The sequence below is a fragment of the Taudactylus pleione genome, unplaced genomic scaffold, assembly GCF_031769625.1.
Source record: "Taudactylus pleione unplaced genomic scaffold, aTauple2 ptg000403l, whole genome shotgun sequence".
NCBI classification, from domain to species: Eukaryota; Metazoa; Chordata; class Amphibia; order Anura; family Myobatrachidae; genus Taudactylus; species Taudactylus pleione.
The window spans coordinates 3,767,293-3,786,972 of NW_028284805.1; positions in this window are offsets into that span (position 1 = coordinate 3,767,293).

Sequence of the window (19,680 nt, forward strand, 5' to 3'; positions counted from 1 at the left end):
CCAAAATTAATTTTTTCAAAAATCCCCAAATTCTGCTTAAAACTTTTGATAGAACTTAAAAAAATTTGCTGCGGTGACAGAAGTTGATTTTGGTGCTTAATTTTGACACAACTCACCAGAAATATATTTACCCGTATGAAAAATTACGAAAGCCCCGGGCCTAAAAAATCGGCCAATTTTTTTTTTTTTCAAAAATCCCCAAATTCTGCTTAAAACTTTTGGTACAACTTAAAAAAGATTTGCTGCGGTGACAGAAGTTGATTTTGGTGCTTAATTTTGACACAACTCACCAGAAATGTATTTACCCGTATGAAAAATTACGTAAGCCCCGGACCTTAAAAATCGGCACCCCAATTTTTTTTCAAAAATCCCCAAATTCTGTTTAAAACTTTTGGTACAACTTAAAAAAGATTTGCTGCGGTGACAGAATATGCTTCTTTATTTTAACTTGCAACAAAGATATATATATATACAATAATTACATATATAAAAAATAAATAAATAAATAGATAAAATATATATATACACAAAATCAAATATCAACATAACGATACACAATATTACTCCATATTATGCCTTATAACCAAAAGAAAACTTTACCAATCCTAATAATAAACAACTTATCTCCTATGAGAAAAAGTAAGCAAGGATTTTAGAACAACAACTACCTTAACCACTATCTATTTATATATATATATATATATTTTTTATTTTTTTATATATTATATATGTATATATACACAGCAAACCATAAAACAATACAAAAACTTTAACTACTATCTATCTTATCTAATCCTACCCATCACCAATACACACCACCTCAGGTAGATGTATGTAAAACCTTTTCAACAAAAACCAAAAAATAGAATAAAAAATCTACAGGGAGTGAAAGGACAGAAAAGAAACCCAGCTGAACAAGAAGAGACTTTCAACCACCCACTCAAGGGGGTTTCAAACGGCCCCACCACTGTGACCATCTGACAGCATCCAGTCTCCCCTTATCCAGATCCATCATCTTTTTCACCTCTTGCATAATCATACCTACCACCACATCACAGGGGAGGACCTTCCTTCGAATAGATACCTGGCACCGTGCATTCCACGTGTGATACCTAACAGCTAAACTAACTAAAAAAATTGTGGTCAAATTAAAGTCACCGTATCTTCTGACTACCCCATAAGCCCACTCAGGGTAACTAAGACCCGAAAGGCACGGGATACCAATGGCCTTTGAAACCTCCTCATAAACCTTTACATTAAAAGGACACTCAAGCAGGAAGTGGTCCATCGTCTCCTCCACCCCTGGACATTCCTCCCGTGGGCAGCCACGTTCACTGGCACTTCGCCACCTGAGGTTCCCTCCAACATAAAGCCTCCCATGAAAAGTGAGCCAGGCAATATCTTTGAACTTGGGCGGTAACCTTTGTGAATTTAACAAAACCAATCCAGCCGAAGCGACATTACCTGGACAGTCCCTCAGTGACAGCGGAACATGAAAGTGGGTGTGCAAAATTCTTCTCTCCAACTCCCTCCTAGAGAAGTTTTTGACTTCACCCACTCCCACGTCATATCGCTTTATCACCTTCAAGCTCTGGATGACGTAGATCGGGAGGTAACCATGACGAATCCGGAAACTTCTCACTTGGCCTCCATCTATCCAGAATCTGAGGAAGGGAAACACCCATGGTCTAAATCCCTCTACCCACCGAGGAGGAGTGTCTAAAAACATGCTCCCAATGTTAAGCTTTAAAAAAGCTGTAACAAAAAAGATCACTGGGTTTACCATGTTCAAACCCCCATCTTTCCTCGGTCTGTAGGTGATACCCCTCTTCACTATATTGATCCTGTTCTTCCACAACAAGAGGAAGAACAAGGAATTCAATCTGGACCACAAAGATTGTGGCAAAAAGCACACGTAACTGACATACAAAAAAATCGGGATCAGGTAAGTTTTGCACAAGTCAACCCTTTCCCTCAAAGACAATTTCCATCTTTTCCAACTCTCTACCTTCTTGGTAGCATCTTCCAGCTTGTTAACCCAATTTAGGGAGGCATAATCTCCATGATCAAATTTGATACCAAGAATTTTAATCTGATCGTTGACCTGAGGGAAGCTGTCCGGAAGAGGAAAAGGCTCCCCCTCCTCCCCCATCCAGAAAACATCACACTTTTCTCGGTTTACTCTGGAGCACGAAGCCTCAGAGTACTCGCAAATGAGGTGTTCTATGCCACGGGCCTCTGCCTGCGAGGACAGAACCACCGTGACATCATCTGCGTAAGCCACCACCCTCAATGCAAACTCCGGACACAGCTGCACCCCCCCTACAGTCCCACACTCTACCCTCCTAACGAAGGGATCGATTGCAAAGACATTCAGGAGGGGGCTCAGGGGACACCCCTGACGAACACCCGAGCCTACACCAAAGGTAGGGCCCACCCAACCGTTTACCAGTGGAAAGCTTTCAGCCATACGATAGATCATCTGTAACCAATTAACCACCCTCTCTGGAAGACCATACCATCTCAGTAGAGCCCAAAGGTACTCATGATTCACTCGGTCAAAAGCTTTAGACTGATCCAATGCCAGTAAGTACTTTCCCCACTTCTCAGCCCTGCACCGCTCAATGGCCTCCCGGACACCAAGGACAGCACTAAAAGTGCTACGACCCTTCACCGTACAGTGCTGAGAAGGAGAAAGCAACAGCTCAGAAAACTCTGAAAGCCTGTTAAACAGTACCTTTGCCAAAATCTTCCTGTCTGTATTGAGAAGGGCTATGGGGCGCCAGTTCTCAATACGAGACGAGTCCTTCCCTTTGGACAGCAAAATAAGCGCAGATAACCTCATGGAAGGAGGGAGGACTCCCTCATCCAGGCTCTCATTAAAAACTTCCACAAGGCGGGGAATCAGGAGGTCAGCAAAGGTCTTATAAAATTCAGATGTTAAACCATCTGGTCCTGGTGATTTCTTGGGGTTTAAACCCATTATCGCCTTCCTAACTTCCTCTGCGGTTATATCACTTGCCAAGGAGTCAAGAGAGGCACCCTGAGAACTCAGACCAGGGGTTCCCCTCAGAAATTCCTCCATCCTCTCCCTGATGAGTGGCTGCTCAGACAGAAGATCAGAATAGTAGGACACAATAACATCCAGAATGCCTTCCTTGTCAGTACGAAGAACACCCTGTCCGTCCACCAGTCCTCTGACATGTTTGGCGTCGACTGACCTCCTACAGCTCTGGTAGGGATCAGGCGAGTGGTACATACCATAATCCCTTTCCAAAACCAAGGATGCCAATCGGTTATATTGGAACTCTTTCATCTGAGCCTTCACTCGGGAGATTTCCCCATCATCTCCCTCCTCAGAGATCAGGAAATCCAATTTCCTTCTCAGATTACGGTAGATATTTTGCTTTATCAAGTTTTTCCTAGCTATAAGGCCACGGAAAAATTTGCAGGTTCTCTTTTTAATCACCTCCCACCACTCAGACCTACTCCAACCAGCCTCCAGAAGTGTCTCCTGAGATTGAAAGAAGACCCTGAAGGACTGCCTAACTCTCTCTTCTTCCAGGAGTTCAGAGTTCAAACGCCACAGACCCCACCCCTTCTGAGGGGTTTTTGAAGCATTCAAAGTTACTGAGAGCAAACCGTGATTGGAAAATTCCACCAACCTCACCCCAAGGGATGAAGTCTTGGAAGTCTCCTTAACAAAAAACCTATCTATCCTAGACCTACGACTACCACTAAAGTAGGTGAAACCCGTGAGGTCTGGGGAGTGACGAATATGCACATCCACCAAACCAGCCTGTCTAACCATGCTAACTAAAAAATTGGAATCATAGCCCAGGGGTCTCCTTGAGCCTCCCCTGTCTTTTGGCCTAACAACAGTATTAAAATCACCACCAAAGACGACCTGCTGGGCTGTAAAAAGAAAAGGTTTTATCTCCATAAAGAGACTTTTCCTATCACCTGGTGTCTGTGGCCCATACACATTAATTAATCTCACATCTTGTCCCTTTATGTTGACATCCAAAATCATACATCTACCTGCTTGCAATTCAATAACCTTGTGCACAGTTACCATATCAGAAAAAAGGACTGCCACCCCACCGTATGGCTCGGCCGCAAGAGACCAGTAAGAAGGACCCCTCCTCCACTCCTGCTTCGCCTTGTGGAGGATATCCAATTTACTAATCCTAGTCTCTTGCAAAAATAAAACATCAACATCAATCGTATTGAAAAAATCAAAGGCCATCATACGAGCACATTCGGACAACACGGAAGCCACATTAATCGTGGCACATCATATAGGATGAGGATCCATGTTTCTAGGTTATGGAATATTACAAGACCTTGCTTACTTTTACATACCATCACCAAAAAACAAGTCTTAACACTGCACGCCAGCCCCCTGCGGGCCAGCCACACCACCGCTTGTGGCATCCCCACCCCCCTCCCTTCCACCCCCAGAGGGTACACCACCCTCCTCAGGGATCCCAGGGTCAGGGGCCTTGGCCACAAACTTTATGACCTGGCAGTGTACCCCACCACCAGTGCCACTTGGCCCGACCCCCGAGCTCTGGGATGACTCCACATCAGTCTCTTTGACTACCTCCTGCTGAACCGCCACTGTCTCCTCCATTGCCACCACCTCCTCCTTTCTCCTTTCCACCACCCTTCTTTCCATCGGGGCCAGAGTTTCCTTATTTACCGCCTCTTCCCCCACCTCCGGGATTGACTCCCTTCTTTTTTTCCCGTCCCGGTGCCTCTCACTTTCTTTAAAAGACCTCTTTGTTTTTCTTTTGTTTTTTTTTGACACCAGATAACACTCTCCATCTTTCCTTATGATTTCCTCCTCATCAGAGGAGAAAACATCAAATTTATTTGATAACACCACTTGTGTTTCTGCATCTTTCTCTTTTATCCCCTTCCCTCCCCGCCTAACCTCCTGAAATGTCTCCTCCATTACCTCCTCCCTACTTTCAACATTTACCACCTCATCCTGCTCTATACCCTCTTCTTCTACCTCATTCACCACCTCACTCACCACCACACTACTACCCACCACCTGTTCTAACACCACATTGTGACTGGCTTTCGGACATCTGCTATAAGGGTGCCCCTCCACCCCACACAAATTGCACCTGACAGTGTGACAATCTCTAGACCAGTGACCCACACCCCCACACAAAGAACACTTCACCACAGTGCACTCGGAACTAACGTGACGGTGATCACCACACTTAAAACATGTCCTCGGCTGCCCAGGATAAAAACACTGAACCCTGTCCCTACCTATATAGGCAGCCGAGGGCACATGCACACACCCCCTTTCAGAATACCTCAACCTAATTCCTACTTCCCACGCCCCTCCCCACACACCCAACACATAACCAGCCTTTGTTACCCCCGATTCAAGATCACAAAATCTCTTAAGCCAAAAGGCAATATCCTCTGGAGGTAATGATTCATTTCTGACTAGGATCGTAGCTTTGACCCTGTCCTGCCTGGTGACCAGGTTAACCACATACTTCTCAAATGGGTCCTTGGATCTGCACGCCTGCCACTTCACCCAGAAAACCTGCAGACCCTGGTACGATACAAAGCTCAAGTCATACTCCAGGGTCCGCACTGGGTGAATGCAGGCGTACAGATCTGCCGCACCGAACCCCAGGCTGAACACCATTTTAAGGAAAGCCTCTCTACTTGGGGCTTCCCCTGGAGCAATCCACTTAAATTGAACAAGGTTCCTTCTTTTGCCAACACCTCCAGGCGTAGGTGCAGCATATGACACATTATTTGCTCTTTGTCTAGTAACCACACTGGCATAAGACAGAACACCCGGAGCTGATTTAGACTGCCTCTCACCTCTCGAGACCATGTCTTTTTCTATTGCAGCGGCAGCCACTCTAGCCCTTTCAGGGACTAGCATTTTATCACCATATATAGTTTCAATCACCTTTCTTTGTTCAGCCGAAAGAGTCTCTTTATTCAGTATCGGCATTCCCTGTGCCAATATTGGACGGCTGACTGATACAGATGACACCCCTGGCACTTCCTCAGGAGCCTTATCCTGATGGGATTCCCCCTCCATGCCAGCTTCTACCAATACTGCTGCCTGAATCAGCTCAGAATCCATGGCCTCAGTGCAATCAGGGATAGTAGCTGCCAGTTCCCCCACAGGTACTGTTGCTCCGCCTATAGGGACCAGGGGGACCAGGGTAACAATTTGGGCACCCCCACTCCCAATCCCCCCAGTCTCCTTTGCATCATCGCTTACCTTATCAACTGGCTCCCCCTGCACTCTCCGACCAGCATCCTCGGACGGCTGAGCCTCCACAGCAGCTGAAGACGGAACCTCCTCCTGTTCTGACTTAACCACCTCCATGTCACTCATAGAGGTAGATTCCGATTTGATCATCTTTTTTTTTATTTTCTTTAAATATTCCAAGCGGTCCTTAGCATTTCCCAAAGAAACGGACAAAGCTGTAATTTCCTCCTTAAAAGACCATCTGTCCCAGGTAGCGCTAACATTTCTTTTTCTCTTTTTTTCGCTTAGCTTGTTGCTCAGCTTCCTAATCTCTTTTTGAAGCTGATCCATGCTCAAAGCAGCATACACGTCATCTTCTTCATCCGCAGACACTTGGTCCTCCTCCACCGTCTTCTCCCCTTTTGCGGCACCCCCCGCTTCACTGCCAGTGGGGGCCACCATCTCCCCCTGAGTTGCCTCACTCAGGGGTCCCTCCACTGACAGTTTGGGAAGCACCGCTGGGCTAGGGGTCACCATAACTGCACCTCCAGCACTGAACACCAGATTGCTGCTTTCTGTCATCTCCATGTCCTCCGATTCACTGCCAGTGAGGGTCTCCATACCCCCCCGAGTTGCCTCACTCGGGGGTCCCTCCACTGGCAGTTTGGAGGCAAGACTTGCAGACACTGGTCCCATCTCCTCTGCACCACTAGCGGGGGCCGCCATTACCCCCCGAGTTGCGTCACTTGGGGGTCCCGCCGCCAGCGGTTTGGAGACTGGCACTCTGCTGAACTCCACTGGACCCCCCGCTCTCCGAACTGAAAGTCCAGGGGGGTCCAGGACACCTCCTCCGCCCGCCGCCGGGTCCACGAGCACAGCAGCCGCCTTCCGACTCCCCGGCACGTCCGCCGCTGGTACAGGGAGTCCTCCGCTTGCTGCCGCCGTCCGCTCCATCAGCTCCGGCTGCTTCGGCTGCTCCGTCAGACTCCCCGCACTCCGTCTCCCGGGCAGGCGCGCCAAAGGGACAGGGGGGTCCGGAGCTCCAGCCGCGCACACTTGCGGCCTCCGCGAACCGGCGGGTGGATCCCCGGCCTCGCGCTGCAGTCCTCCGGCAGGCAGGTTAGGCGGGTCAGGCGGGTCAGGCGGGACAGGAGCGACAGAACCCCTGCTTGATCCTCCAGCCCGGGGTCTGCCTCTCTTAGTCATGGTGCTGAAAGGCAGCAGCACCACAGCAAATCCTCAGCACCACAAACAGCAGGATCAGCAGCGATATCTTCCCCAGGAGGAATCAGCCTGCCTGGGGAAGCCCTCTCCCTGTCTCAGCAGCTCACCACCTCCTCCTAGGACACTCCTTCTCCCAAAAGATTTGCTGCGGTGACAGAAGTTGATTTTGGTGCTTCATTTTGACACAACTCATCAGAAAAATATTTACACGTATGAAAATTTACGTAAGCCCCGGACCTTAAAAATCAGCCAAAATTTTTTTTTTCAAAAATCCCCAAATTCTGCTTAAAACTTTTGATACAACTTAAAAAAGATTTGCTGCGGTGACAGAAGTTGATTTTGGTGCTTAATTTTGACACAACTCACCTGAAATATATTTACCCGTATGAAAATTTACGTAAGCCCCGGACCTTAAAAATCGGCCAAAAAATTTTTTTTTCAAAAATCCCCAAATTCTGCTTAAAACTTTTGATACAACTTAAAAAAGATTTGCTGCGGTGACAGAAGTTGATTTTGGTGCTTAATTTTGACACAACTCACCAGAAATATATTTACCCGTATGAAAATTTACGTAAGCCCCGGACCTTAAAAATCGGCCAAAAATTTTTTTTTCAAAAATTCCCAAATTCTGCTTAAAACTTTTGATACAACTTAAAAAAGATTTGCTGCGGTGACAGAAGTTGATTTTGGTGCTTAATTTTGATACAACTCACCAGAAATATATTACCCATATGAAAATTTACGTAAGCCCCGGACCTTAAAAAATCGGCCTAAAATTTTTTTTTTCAAAAATCCCCAAATTCTGCTTAAAACTTTTGATACAACTTAAAAAAGATTTGCTGCGGTGACAGAAGTTGATTTTGGTGCTTAATTTTGACACAACTCACCAGAAATATATTTACCCGTATGAAAATTTACGTAAGCCCCGGACCTTAAAAATCGGCCAAAAATTTTTTTTTTCAAAAATTCCCAAATTCTGCTTAGAACTTTTGATACAACTTAAAAAAGATTTGCTGCGGTGACAGAAGTTGATTTTGGTGCTTAATTTTGACACAACTCACCAGAAATATATTTACCCGTATGAAAATTTACGTAAGCCCCGGACCTTAAAAATCAGCCAAAATTTTTTTTTTCAAAAACCCCCAAATTCTGCTTAAAACTTTTGATACAACTTAAAAAAGATTTGCTGCGGTGACAGAAGTTGATTTTGGTGCTTCATTTTGACACAACTCATCAGAAAAATATTTACCCATATGAAAATTTACGTAAGCCACGGACCTTAAAAATCGGGCAAAAATTTTTTTTTTCAAAAATCCCCAAATTCTGCTTAAAGCTTTTGATACAACTTAAAAAAGATTTGCTGCGGTGACAGAAGTTGATTTTGGTGCTTAATTTTGACACAACTCACCAGAAATATATTTACCCGTATGAAAATTTACGTAAGCCACGGACCTTAAAAATCAGGCCCAAATTTTTTATTTCAAAAATCCCCAAATTCTGCTTAAAACTTTTGATACAACTTAAAAAAGATTTGCTGCGGTGACAGAAGTTGATTTTGGTGCTTAATTTTGACACAACTCACCAGAAATATATTTACCCATATGAAAATTTACGTAAGCCCCGGACCTTAAAAATCGGCCTAAAATTTTTTTTTTCAAAAATCCCCAAATTGTGCTTAAAACTTTTGATACAACTTAAAAAAGATTTGCTGCATTGACAGAAGTTGATTTTGGTGCCTAATTTTGACACAACTCATCAGAAAAATATTTACCCGTATGAAAATTTACGTAAGCCCCGGACCTTAAAAATCGGCCCAAAATTTTTTTTTTCAAAAATCCCCAAATTCTGCTTATAACTTTTGATACAACTTAAAAAAGATTTGCTGCGGTGACAGAAGTTGATTTTGGTGCTTAATTTTGACACAACTCACCAGAAATATATTTACCCGTATGAAAATTTACGTAAGCCCCGGACCTTAAAAATCGGCCAAAATTTTTTTTTTCAAAAAACCCCAAATTCTGCTTAAAACTTTTGATACAACTTAAAAAAGATTTGCTGCGGTGACAGAAGTTGATTTTGGTGCTTAATTTTGACACAACTCACCAGAAATATATTTACCCGTATGAAAATTTACGTAAGCCCCGGACTTTAAAAATCGGCCCAAAATTTTTTTTTGAAAAATCCCCAAATTCTGCTTAAAACTTTTGATACAACTTAAAAAAGATTTGCTGCGGTGACAGAAGTTGATTTTGGTGCTTAATTTTGACACAACTCACCAGAAATATATTTACCCGTATGAAAATTTACGTAAGCCCCGGACCTTAAAAATCGGCCAAAATTTTTTATTTAAAAAATCCCCAAATTCTGCTTAAAAATTTTGATACAACTTAAAAAAGATTTGCTGTGGTGACAGAAGTTGATTTTGGTGCTTAATTTTGACACAACTCACCAGAAATATATTTACCCGTATGAAAATTTACGTAAGCCCCGGACCTTAAAAATCGTCCAAAAAATTTTTTTTCAAAATCCCCAAATTCTGCTTAAAACTTTTGATACAACTTAAAAAAGATTTGCTGCGGTGACAGAAGTTGATTTTGGTGCTTAATTTTGACTCAACTCACCAGAAATATATTTACCCATATGAAAATTTACGTAAGCCCCGGACCTTAAAAATCGGCCAGAATTTTTTTTTTTCAAAAATCCCCAAATTCTGCTTAAAACTTTTGATACAACTTAAAAAAGATTTGCTGCGGTGACAGAAGTTGATTTTGGTGCTTAATTTTGACACAACTCACCAGAAATATATTTACCCGTATGAAAATTTACGTAAGCCCCGGACCTTAAAAATCGGCCCAAAATTTTTTTTTAAAAAAATCCCCAAATTCTGCTTAAAACTTTTGATACAACTTAAAAAAGATTTGCTGCGGTGACAGAAGTTGATTTTGGTGCTTCATTTTGACACAACTCATCAGAAAAATATTTACCCGTATGAAAATTTACGTAAGCCACGGACCTTAAAAATCGGGCAAAATTTTTTTTTTTCAAAAATCCCCAAATTCTGCTTAAAGCTTTTGATACAACTTAAAAAAGATTTGCTGCGGTGACAGAAGTTGATTTTGGTGCTTAATTTTGACACAACTCACCAGAAATATATTTACCCGTATGAAAATTTACGTAAGCCCCGGAGCTTAAAAATCGGCCAAAAATTTTTTATTTCAAAAATCCCCAAATTCTGCTTAAAAATTTTGATACAACTTAAAAAAGATTTGCTGCGGTGACAGAAGTTGATTTTGGTGCTTAATTTTGATACAACTCACCAGAAATATATTTACCCGTATGAAAATTTACGTAAGTCCCGGACCTTAAAAAACGGCCCCAAATTTTTTTTTTCAAAAATCCCCAAATTCTGCTTAAAACTTTTGATACAACTTAAAAAAGATTTGCTGCGGTGACAGAAGTTGATTTTGGTGCTTAATTTTGACACAACTCACCAGAAATATATTTACCCGTATGAAAATTTACATAAGCCCCGGACCTTAAAAATCAGGCCCAAATTTTTTATTTCAAAAATCCCCAAATTCTGCTTAAAACTTTTGATACAACTTAAAAAAGATTTGCTGCGGTGACAGAAGTTGATTTTGGTGCTTAATTTTGACACAACTCACCAGAAATATATTTACCCGTATGAAAATTTACGTAAGTCCCGGACCTAAAAAATCGGCCCCAAATTTTTTTTTTCAAAAATCCCCAAATTCTGCTTAAAAATTTTGATACAACTTAAAAAAGATTTGCTGCGGTGACAGAAGTTGATTTTGGTGCTTAATTTTGACACAACTCACCAGAAATATATTTACCCGTATGAAAATTTACGTAAGCCCCGGACCTTAAAAATCGTCCAAAAATTTTTTTTTTCAAAATCCCCAAATTCTGCTTAAAACTTTTGATACAACTTAAAAAAGATTTGCTGCGGTGACAGAAGTTGATTTTGGTGCTTAATTTTGACTCAACTCACCAGAAATATATTTACCCATATGAAAATTTACGTAAGCCCCGGACCTTAAAAATCGGCCAGAAATTTTTTTTTTCAAAAATCCCCAAATTCTGCTTAAAACTTTTGATACAACTTAAAAAAGATTTGCTGCGGTGACAGAAGTTGATTTTGGTGCTTAATTTTGATACAACTCACCAGAAATATATTTACCCATATGAAAATTTACGTAAGCCCCGGACCTTAAAAATCGGCCCAAAATTTTTTTTTCAAAAATCCCCAAATTCTGCTTAAAACTTTTGATACAACTTAAAAAAGATTTGCTGCGGTGACAGAAGTTGATTTTGGTGCTTCATTTTGACACAACTCATCAGAAAAATATTTACCCGTATGAAAATTTACGTAAGCCACGGACCTTAAAAATCGGGCAAAAATTTTTTTTTTCAAAAATCCCCAAATTCTGCTTAAAGCTTTTGATACAACTTAAAAAAGATTTGCTGCGGTGACAGAAGTTGATTTTGGTGCTTAATTTTGACACAACTCACCAGAAATATATTTACCCGTATGAAAATTTACGTAAGCCCCGGAGCTTAAAAATCGGCCAAAAATTTTTTATTTCAAAAATCCCCAAATTCTGCTTAAAAATTTTGATACAACTTAAAAAAGATTTGCTGCGGTGACAGAAGTTGATTTTGGTGCTTAATTTTGATACAACTCACCAGAAATATATTTACCCGTATGAAAATTTACGTAAGTCCCGGACCTTAAAAAACGGCCCCAAATTTTTTATTTCAAAAATCCCCAAATTCTGCTTAAAACTTTTGATACAACTTAAAAAAGATTTGCTGCGGTGACAGAAGTTGATTTTGGTGCTTAATTTTGACACAACTCACCAGAAATATATTTACCCATATGAAAATTTACATAAGCCCCGGACCTTAAAAATCAGGCCCAAATTTTTTATTTCAAAAATCCCCAAATTCTGCTTAAAACTTTTGATACAACTTAAAAAAGATTTGCTGCGGTGACAGAAGTTGATTTTGGTGCTTAATTTTGACACAACTCACCAGAAATATATTTACCCGTATGAAAATTTACGTAAGCCCCGGACCTTAAAAATCGGCCTAAAATTTTTTTTTTCAAAAATCCCCAAATTCTGCTTAAAACTTTTGATACAACTTAAAAAAGATTTGCTGCGGTGACAGAAGTTGATTTTGGTGCTTAATTTTGACACAACTCACCAGAAATATATTTACCCGTATGAAAATTTACGTAAGCCCCGGACCTTAAAAATCGGCCAAAAATTTTTTTTTTCAAAAATTCCCAAATTCTGCTTAAAACTTTTGATACAACTTAAAAAAGATTTGCTGCGGTGACAGAAGTTGATTTTGGTGCTTAATTTTGACACAACTCACCAGAAATATATTTACCCGTATGAAAATTTACGTAAGCCACGGACCTTAAAAATCGGGCAAAAATTTTTTTTTTCAAAAATCCCCAAATTCTGCTTAAAACTTTTGATACAACTTAAAAAAGATTTGCTGCGGTGACAGAAGTTGATTTTGGTGCTTAATTTTGACACAACTCACCTGAAATATATTTACCCGTATGAAAATTTACGTAAGCCCCGGACCTTAAAAATCGGCCAAAAAATTTTTTTTTCAAAAATCCCCAAATTCTGCTTAAAACTTTTGATACAACTTAAAAAAGATTTGCTGCGGTGACAGAAGTTGATTTTGGTGCTTAATTTTGACACAACTCACCAGAAATATATTTACCCGTATGAAAATTTACGTAAGCCCAGGACCTTAAAAATCGGCCCAAAATTTTTTTTTTCAAAAATCCCCAAATTCTGCTTAAAACTTTTGATACAACTTAAAAAAGATTTGCTGCGGTGACAGAAGTTGATTTTGGTGCTTCATTTTGACACAACTCATCAGAAAAATATTTACCCGTATGAAAATTTACGTAAGCCACGGACCTTAAAAATCGGGCCAAAATTTTTTTTTTCAAAAATCCCCAAATTCTGCTTAAAACTTTTGATACAACTTAAAAAAGATTTGCTGCGGTGACAGAAGTTGATTTTGGTGCTTAATTTTGATACAACTCACCAGAAATATATTTACCCATATGAAAATTTACGTAAGCCCCGGACCTTAAAAAATGGCCCCGAATTTTTTTTTTCAAAAATCCCCAAATTCTGCTTAAAACTTTTGATACAACTTAAAAAAGATTTGCTGCGGTGACAGAAGTTGATTTTGGTGCTTAATTTTGACACAACTCACCAGAAATATATTTACCCGTATGAAAATTTACGTAAGCCCCGGACCTTAAAAATCAGGCCCAAATTTTTTATTTCAAAAATCCCCAAATTCTGCTTAAAACTTTTGATACAACTTAAAAAAGATTTGCTGCGGTGACAGAAGTTGATTTTGGTGCTTAATTTTGACACAACTCACCAGAAATATATTTACCCGTATGAAAATTTACGTAAGCCCCGGACCTTAAAAATCGGGCTAAAATTTTTTTTTTCAAAAATCCCCAAATTGTGCTTAAAACTTTTGATACAACTTTAAAAAGATTTGCTGCGTTGACAGAAGTTGATTTTGGTGCTTAATTTTGACACAACTCATCAGAAAAATATTTACCCGTATGAAAATTTACGTAAGCCCCGGACCTTAAAAATCGGCCTAAAAATTTTTTTTTCAAAAATCCCCAAATTGTGCTTAAAACTTTTGATACAACTTAAAAAAGATTTGCTGCGTTGACAGAAGTTGATTTTGGTGCTTAATTTTGACACAACTCATCAGAAAAATATTTACCCGTATGAAAATTTACGTAAGCCCCGGACCTTAAAAATCGGCCCCAAATTTTTTTTTTCAAAAATCCCCAAATTCTGCTTAAAACTTTTGATACAACTTAAAAAAGATTTGCTGCGGTGACAGAAGTTGATTTTGGTGCTTAATTTTGACACAACTCACCAGAAATATATTTACCCATATGAAAATTTACGTAAGCCCCGGACCTTAAAAATCGGCCCAAAATTTTTTTTTTCAAAAATCCCCAAATTCTGCTTAAAACTTTTGATACAACTTAAAAAAGATTTGCTGCGGTGACAGAAGTTGATTTTGGTGCTTAATTTTGACACAACTCACCAGAAATATATTTACCCGTATGAAAATTTACGTAAGCCCCGGACCTTAAAAATCGTCCAAAAAATTTTTTTTTCAAAAATCCCCAAATTCTGCTTAAAACTTTTGATACAACTTAAAAAAGATTTGCTGCGGTGACAGAAGTTGATTTTGGTGCTTAATTTTGACACAACTCACCAGAAATATATTTACCCGTATGAAAATTTACGTAAGCCCCGGACCTTAAAAATCGGCCCAAAATTTTTTTTTTCAAAAATCCCCAAATTCTGCTTAAAACTTTTGATACAACTTAAAAAAGATTTGCTGCGGTGACAGAAGTTGATTTTGGTGCTTCATTTTGACACAACTCATCAGAAAAATATTTACCCGTATGAAAATTTACGTAAGCCACGGACCTTAAAAATCGGGCAAAATTTTTTTTTTTCAAAAATCCCCAAATTCTGCTTAAAGCTTTTGATACAACTTAAAAAAGATTTGCTGCGGTGACAGAAGTTGATTTTGGTGCTTAATTTTGACACAACTCACCAGAAATATATTTACCCGTATGAAAATTTACGTAAGCCCCGGAGCTTAAAAATCGGCCAAAAATTTTTTATTTCAAAAATCCCCAAATTCTGCTTAAAAATTTTGATACAACTTAAAAAAGATTTGCTGCGGTGACAGAAGTTGATTTTGGTGCTTAATTTTGATACAACTCACCAGAAATATATTTACCCGTATGAAAATTTACGTAAGTCCCGGACCTTAAAAAACGGCCCCAAATTTTTTTTTTCAAAAATCCCCAAATTCTGCTTAAAACTTTTGATACAACTTAAAAAAGATTTGCTGCGGTGACAGAAGTTGATTTTGGTGCTTAATTTTGACACAACTCACCAGAAATATATTTACCCGTATGAAAATTTACATAAGCCCCGGACCTTAAAAATCGGCCTAAAATTTTTTTTTTCAAAAATCCCCAAATTCTGCTTAAAAATTTTGATACAACTTAAAAAAGATTTGCTGCGGTGACAGAAGTTGATTTTGGTGCTTAATTTTGACACAACTCACCAGAAATATATTTACCCGTATGAAAATTTACGTAAGCCCCGGACCTTAAAAATCGTCCAAAAAATTTTTTTTTCAAAATCCCCAAATTCTGCTTAAAACTTTTGATACAACTTAAAAAAGATTTGCTGCGGTGACAGAAGTTGATTTTGGTGCTTAATTTTGACTCAACTCACCAGAAATATATTTACCCATATGAAAATTTACGTAAGCCCCGGACCTTAAAAATCGGCCAGAATTTTTTTTTTTCAAAAATCCCCAAATTCTGCTTAAAACTTTTGATACAACTTAAAAAAGATTTGCTGCGTTGACAGAAGTTGATTTTGGTGCTTAATTTTGATACAACTCACCAGAAATATATTTACCTGTATGAAAATTTACGTAAGCCCCGGACCTTAAAAATCGGCCCCAAATTTTTTTTTTTCAAAAATCCCCAAATTCTGCTTAAAACTTTTGATACAACTTAAAAAAGATTTGCTGCGGTGACAGAAGTTGATTTTGGTGCTTCATTTTGACACAACTCATCAGAAAAATATTTACCCGTATGAAAATTTACATAAGCCACGGACCTTAAAAATCGGGCAAAAATTTTTTTTTTCAAAAATCCCCAAATTCTGCTTAAAGCTTTTGATACAACTTAAAAAAGATTTGCTGCGGTGACAGAAGTTGATTTTGGTGCTTAATTTTGACACAACTCACCAGAAATATATTTACCCGTATGAAAATTTACGTAAGCCCCGGACCTTAAAAATCGGCCAAAAATTTTTTATTTCAAAAATCCCCAAATTCTGCTTAAAAATTTTGATACAACTTAAAAAAGATTTGCTGCGGTGACAGAAGTTGATTTTGGTGCTTAATTTTGATACAACTCACCAGAAATATATTTACCCGTATGAAAATTTACGTAAGTCCCGGACCTTAAAAAACGGCCCCAAATTTTTTTTTTCAAAAATCCCCAAATTCTGCTTAAAACTTTTGATACAACTTAAAAAAGATTTGCTGCGGTGACAGAAGTTGATTTTGGTGCTTAATTTTGACACAACTCACCAGAAATATATTTACCCGTATGAAAATTTACATAAGCCCCGGACCTTAAAAATCAGGCCCAAATTTTTTATTTCAAAAATCCCCAAATTCTGCTTAAAACTTTTGATACAACTTAAAAAAGATTTGCTGCGGTGACAGAAGTTGATTTTGGTGCTTAATTTTGACACAACTCACCAGAAATATATTTACCCATATGAAAATTTACGTAAGCCCCGGACCTTAAAAATCGGCCTAAAATTTTTTTTTTCAAAAATCCCCAAATTCTGCTTAAAACTTTTGATACAACTTAAAAAAGATTTGCTGCGGTGACAGAAGTTGATTTTGGTGCTTAATTTTGACACAACTCACCAGAAATATATTTACCCGTATGAAAATTTACGTAAGCCCCGGACCTTAAAAATCGGCCAAAAATTTTTTTTTTCAAAAATTCCCAAATTCTGCTTAAAACTTTTGATACAACTTAAAAAAGATTTGCTGCGGTGACAGAAGTTGATTTTGGTGCTTAATTTTGACACAACTCACCAGAAATATATTTACCCGTATGAAAATTTACGTAAGCCACGGACCTTAAAAATCGGGCAAATTTTTTTTTTTCAAAAATCCCCAAATTCTGCTTAAAACTTTTGATACAACTTAAAAAAAATTTGCTGCGGTGACAGAAGTTGATTTTGGTGCTTAATTTTGACACAACTCACCTGAAATATATTTACCCGTATGAAAATTTACGTAAGCCCCGGACCTTAAAAATCGGCCAAAAATTTTTTTTTCAAAAATCCCCAAATTCTGCTTAAAACTTTTGATACAACTTAAAAAAGATTTGCTGCGGTGACAGAAGTTGATTTTGGTGCTTAATTTTGACACAACTCACCAGAAATATATTTACCCGTATGAAAATTTACGTAAGCCCAGGACCTTAAAAATCGGCCCAAAATTTTTTTTTTCAAAAATCCCCAAATTCTGCTTAAAACTTTTGATACAACTTAAAAAAGATTTGCTGCGGTGACAGAAGTTGATTTTGGTGCTTCATTTTGACACAACTCATCAGAAAAATATTTACCCGTATGAAAATTTACGTAAGCCACGGACCTTAAAAATCGGGCCAAAATTTTTTTTTTCAAAAATCCCCAAATTCTGCTTAAAACTTTTGATACAACTTAAAAAAGATTTGCTGCGGTGACAGAAGTTGATTTTGGTGCTTAATTTTGATACAACTCACCAGAAATATATTTACCCATATGAAAATTTACGTAAGCCCCGGACCTTAAAAAATGGCCCCGAATTTTTTTTTTCAAAAATCCCCAAATTCTGCTTAAAACTTTTGATACAACTTAAAAAAGATTTGCTGCGGTGACAGAAGTTGATTTTGGTGCTTAATTTTGACACAACTCACCAGAAATATATTTACCCGTATGAAAATTTACGTAAGCCACGGACCTTAAAAATCGGGCAAATTTTTTTTTTTCAAAAATCCCCAAATTCTGCTTAAAACTTTTGATACAACTTAAAAAAAATTTGCTGCGGTGACAGAAGTTGATTTTGGTGCTTAATTTTGACACAACTCACCTGAAATATATTTACCCGTATGAAAATTTACGTAAGCCCCGGACCTTAAAAATCGGCCCAAAATTTTTTTTTTCAAAAATCCCCAAATTCTGCTTAAAACTTTTGATACAACTTAAAAAAGATTTGCTGCGGTGACAGAAGTTGATTTTGGTGCTTAATTTTGACACAACTCACCAGAAATATATTTACCCGTATGAAAATTTACGTAAGCCCCGGAGCTTAAAAATCGGCCAAAATTTTTTTTTTCAAAAATCCCCAAATTGTGCTTAAAACTTTTGATACAACTTAAAAAAGATTTGCTGCGGTGACAGAAGTTGATTTTGGTGCTTAATTTTGACACAACTCACCAGAAATATATTTACCCGTATGAAAAATTACGTAAGCCCCGGACCTTAAAAATTGGCCAAAATTAATTTTTTCAAAAATCCCCAAATTCTGCTTAAAACTTTTGATAGAACTTAAAAAAATTTGCTGCGGTGACAGAAGTTGATTTTGGTGCTTAATTTTGACACAACTCACCAGAAATATATTTACCCGTATGAAAAATTACGAAAGCCCCGGGCCTAAAAAATCGGCCAATTTTTTTTTTTTTCAAAAATCCCCAAATTCTGCTTAAAACTTTTGGTACAACTTAAAAAAGATTTGCTGCGGTGACAGAAGTTGATTTTGGTGCTTAATTTTGACACAACTCACCAGAAATGTATTTACCCGTATGAAAAATTACGTAAGCCCCGGACCTTAAAAATCGGCACCCCAATTTTTTTTCAAAAATCCCCAAATTCTGTTTAAAACTTTTGGTACAACTTAAAAAAGATTTGCTGCGGTGACAGAATATGCTTCTTTATTTTAACTTGCAACAAAGATATATATATATACAATAATTACATATATAAAAAATAAATAAATAAATAGATAAAATATATATATACACAAAATCAAATATCAACATAACGATACACAATATTACTCCATATTATGCCTTATAACCAAAAGAAAACTTTACCAATCCTAATAATAAACAACTTATCTCCTATGAGAAAAAGTAAGCAAGGATTTTAGAACAACAACTACCTTAACCACTATCTATTTATATATATATATATATATTTTTTATTTTTTTATATATTATATATGTATATATACACAGCAAACCATAAAACAATACAAAAACTTTAACTACTATCTATCTTATCTAATCCTACCCATCACCAATACACACCACCTCAGGTAGATGTATGTAAAACCTTTTCAACAAAAACCAAAAAATAGAATAAAAAATCTACAGGGAGTGAAAGGACAGAAAAGAAACCCAGCTGAACAAGAAGAGACTTTCAACCACCCACTCAAGGGGGTTTCAAACGGCCCCACCACTGTGACCATCTGACAGCATCCAGTCTCCCCTTATCCAGATCCATCAT